General features: G+C 40.6%; 1 pseudogene; it reads right to left on the bottom strand.

The window, feature by feature from the left end:
* Window positions 1-734: 734 nt before the first annotated feature.
* LOC101628314 lies at window positions 735-1,356 on the bottom strand (annotated as a pseudogene).
* Window positions 1,357-4,851: the final 3,495 nt, after the last annotated feature.

Here is a 4,851-nt window from a genome sequence, read left to right as displayed (position 1 = left end):
AACATTTCAAGAATGGATTAAATTACTAAAAGAACAAATGCATTCCAGAAAAAATATGTGTCCCAAACACTGTAACATCAGTAATCATAATGACAGTCTGCCTTGCTCAAGCTCTCAAATAAAGCACAGCTATTTTTGATACTGAGACTGCAGAGAAATGTCTCCACTGTAGCCATTGGGATAAATTTAGTATAATAAATGACACCCACAAAGCCATGCCCATAGTAAACACAGCCACTGTTGTATAGGGCTGCATTTTGAAAACACCCCTTAATATAGATCACTGACTCACTGACATCACAAAACAGCAATTCACAAAAAGGAATTCCATAGGAACCAATATGAAGTGACTCAAGTATATTACCACTTGTTGGTCTGGTCTAAATCCCAAGGAGCTTTTTAGACTCCATGGTTGAGTGATTCCAAAAGTTTGCTCCTTTATCTACTTGAAGTGGGCTGTGGGGAGTGTGGAGCTAGAAAATGAAAACATTTTTGCAAGGAGTCACAGTATTCATTTGAACACCAAGGAGCATCAGTAGAATAAACAAATGATGCCTGCATGTACCTGGATATCAACAAATTACACTCATTTTATAAGTGTTATTGAGTAGTGACCATTGTTAAAATGATGGTTACATGAAGATGACTGCACCACCCTCTACTTTTGTGCATATTTAAATTTTGATGATAGGTTTTATTATTATTTTCAATAATGACTTAAAGATTTATCACAACTAAGTCTGAGAAAGCATCCGGTATCTTGCTGTTTCTGTAGCCGGACAACTTAAATCTTGTTCATCAGCCTGCTGAGCTGTTCCTTTTTCAGAAACATAGCTACCACCCAAGAATTTCTTGATGTCTTTATTTTAACTGTCTGGGCCTGCTGAATCAAAGCAGCTGAATTTGATATAAGTTCAATGTCGTTTCCTTCAAAAATTAACTCGTCTGTCTGTGCTTTGCTGAACGAGCTTCACCCAAACCCTAAGGATGTATTTTTTTCGCCCAAGAAATTTCGAATTTCAACAAAAGACCCATCCTCCTGAATAACAACATTGATGGGGAAGTGAGCATACCTAGACTTTATCTTATAAGGAAGCCCAGAGTGACAGCCTTGACCATGTGCTGTCTGCGACTAGACAGTGCAAATGGTAGCCAGTTCCTTTCGATTTCCCCAGCATTTGACACTTTGGGGCCTCTTACTTCTCTTTCCAAGGAGAGCTTGAGTTGACAGTAATGTGTTTGAAGCCCCTCAGCAGGGTTTCTCGGCACCCTTTGCACAGTAACAGGGATGACCTTCAGGGAGATGTCGACATTTTCTGGAATGTCCGTAATCTGATTGCTGAGAATGGACTTCATTTTCGCAGTAGATGCAGCAAAGTGAAATGATAGATTTTAAATGTTTGCTTGGCCAATGGGTACTGAAAATACAGCCACTGCCCTGGTGAGGCCTGAGAATAGTTGTTAACCTTAGAAAGCGACTCCCATGCTCCAAATGAAACAAGTCCTGGATCCTGGACCAGGGGGAAGTTTTTTCTATATAGGAAAATCGGGGGAGGGGGATGGAATATTGTCTTTATATAAAATAATAGCAGTAAATCCATGTGATATTTTTCAGCATTTGATAATCATACTGTGGTCATACAAAAGAACATCTTTTGTTCTTAGGAAATACTGAAGTATTTAAAGTATGAGGCACAAAGATTCATGGCATCTAAAACTCTCAAATGGCTCAAGGAAAATTATATATATATATATGTATATGCACACATATTGGCTCTAAGTTTGTTAAGGGAGAAAAAGCAAATGTAACAATATGTATGCATCTTTATAATAAATATATTAATACAGCAATACACAAAGATAATATTTTAAACATAAGTGTATTATATATTTTAGTGCATTTTTATACAATTACACGGGGAAAATCTTCTCAAATTCTAATGTGTACATAAATCATCCTGGGACCTTTTTAAAGTGCAGTGTCTGATTCAGTAGTTCCATGGCAGGGCCTGAGATTCTGCGTTTCTATTTCCCTCGCAGGCAGTTCACATGGATTTACTGCTTTATTCCTCAGAACATTTGAGCAGCAAAGACATGGAGAAGAAAGAATTGGATCTGATAGGGTTGCACCATCAAAAATAAGTGGTGACGGGCCCTCCCTGGTGGCGAAATGGGTTAAAGCTCAGCACTAAGAAGCTAGCCACAGCCGCTTCAGCTTGTGTTCCATCCCGGGCCCCGGAGGTGACCCACACAGCTCAGCAGACCTCTCCTGCCTGGCCCACTTCTCCCCTCAGCAGTGTACTTCGGAGTCGATCTGCCTGTTCTGCTCCCCACTCTGTCTCTGGTGAAGCCTCTCACCACCCCTGCTCCTCTGGCTTGTACCCCAGTACTGTGTGCATAAATAAATAAATCTTTAAAAAATATGTGGCGATGACTAGAGGATGAATGGTCTCCTAGTTGGTGACGAGAAGATCATAGACATATAGAAGACTGCTTATGTTGCTGTTCAGATCTTTGTCAATGAGGGCTGATTTCAGATTTCAAATCAAATGAAATTTCACCAAATTCCTAAGTTTGGTCTGCAAAAGAGCATTGTTCACAGGGTCCCACTTCCCTTCTTTTTGTTCCTCTACATGTGAGCTCATGTCTTCAAGTAGAATTAAAGTCATCTCACATTTTCAAATATCAGGTGATTTGTTTGGTTTTGCATTAGAGTCCTCAGAATTCAGCTTTGTGACTTTCCCTTTCATGTTTGAAAATAACATCATACAATACACTAACATGTAGGCTACCAACGAAGCTAGCGCCTTCGGAGCCCAGGGTTGCTACCTGCTCATGTTGGTAAGCAAAGCTGTGGAAGGGAATTCAATATTTTTTAATTTTTATAACTAAATGTGTTTATTTTCTTACACCATTGTTCACTTCTGGACAGTATTTGATTTCTCCCCTCTAACGTTTTCCCCCCACCATAGTGTAACCTGTGGCTGCAGCCAAAGACTATTACAGGTGACACCTCCTGGAAGGGGTGCTGAGAGCCCCAGGGAAAATTCAAGCAAAGTACCCCATTTTGGGGTGAATACTGATAAGAAATATAAGGAAGCGCACAAGGGACTACGGTGATGGCGCACAGGTAAACTGGTGATGGGAACTCCTTGGGGACCAAACATGAGTAGATAAAGCATCCAATGTATGAAAATGAAAAATGATGTAAAAAATATATAAAATTTAAAAAATAAATTAAAAAATAAAACATAAATTTAAATAATAAATTTAAAAAAAGAACAAAGAACTAAGAAGGAAGCAAGCACAATGGACAATGGTGGAGGACCATGTATGGTTTGCTGGTGGGTGCAGCACTATGGTGGCAATGCCTGATGGGGGGGTCTTAATAGAACTTCAATTAAAATGTTAAATTAATTTAATAAAAAAGAGATATAAAGGATCACAGAACCCAGGGTTCAGTGTTCAGGATACAGTGTTTTCCCATCTTCAGCAATTCTGAGGTCAGTGATTTCTGCCCCCATCATGTCATCTTCCAGAAGGCAATTGTGAGTCTCTGAAGCATTTAGAGAGGCTTCCAGCAGCCAATCTCAGGAAATGTTCTGAGGCTTTGCAGGTGGCTCAGCGACTGAAACTGTTCCCAGCTTTGCTTCTGTTACAGCCTGGCAGAGAAGGCGAAGGCCTGGAGCAGGTGCCTCGAGGAGCTGTGAGCGTTGGATTGTTTAGTTGCTGCAGCTACTGTTTTGAGTGTTGCTTGTGTGGTGCTGTGCTGGGGTATCTCCGGGGAGCATCTCCTGTTGTGTCTTCTCTTGTCTGTGAGTTGGAACCCAGCCTATAATCTGGCTGCCAAGTGCTCCAGGTCCACACTGAAGGGAAGATGCCATCTTGGCATCGCGGCCTATTGTTCAGGAGAGGAGCTCTGCGTCCTTAGTGGTGGGAAAATGCCGACTTTGGAGTGTTTATGTTTAGGACCTTAAAAACACTGGACACTGCTTCAGGTGAAATAAATGGTCACTTTTGAACTCAGTAACTCTTTTTTTCTCCCTGGTTTGTTAAATAAATCCCACGGTTGTTGTTCTTTGCACCTGAGTAGACTTGTAATTGTGCAGGTGGGTGAAGAACTCAGACAGTGATATTTGGGCAGTGTTTTTGGTCAGTTTTAGTGCCCCTTATTGACTTGTATCAATCTTGTGATCATCACCATAGTCTCCTGTGCTCTTCCCTCCTTTGTGTTAACCCTTCTCCCTCCCCCACCCCTGCTAATTGCTTCAGATCTATGGTCAGCCTGCAGATTCTTTTTTCTGACCCTTTGTTCCATTTCCCCACATTCCACCTGTAACTGAAATTCAGATAATTATCTTTTTCCTCCTGGCTTATTTCACTTAGTATCATCCCCTCTAGCTCCATCCATGTTGTTGCAAGGGCCATTTAATGTTTCCCAGCCCTAAAACACCACAGCACAGCTGGCCACTTACTCTTACATGGAGACTTGCATGCCTTCCTCTTGTTTTACTTGACTCTTTGTTTTTCATGGGACTATACAAGTTTCTCTCTGATTCTACCTTTCTGGCAAAGGATATCTGTCTAATTATCTAACATACTTCCTGGCCCTCTTCCTGTTTTTTGTTTTTTTTTTTTTGTTTTGCTTTGTTTTGTTTTTTTGTTTGTTTGTTTGTTTTTTGTCTTCAACTGTGCTCAAGGAGCACAGAGACTTGTTTTATCCCGACACATTATCAGCATGTGGTAGACCACTTCACTCAGAGAATGTGTTAAATATTTGTTGAAGAGTTAAATAAAATGTTAAGGTTGGATTTCCCTTTGGTGGTTTTCTCTTTGGGAAATACTCATTAC

The sequence above is a fragment of the Condylura cristata genome, unplaced genomic scaffold (assembly GCF_000260355.1).
Source record: "Condylura cristata isolate star-nosed mole 26May11 unplaced genomic scaffold, ConCri1.0 scaffold00019, whole genome shotgun sequence".
Lineage (NCBI taxonomy): Eukaryota > Metazoa > Chordata > Mammalia > Eulipotyphla > Talpidae > Condylura > Condylura cristata.
This window is presented reverse-complemented; position numbering and strand designations above follow the sequence as displayed.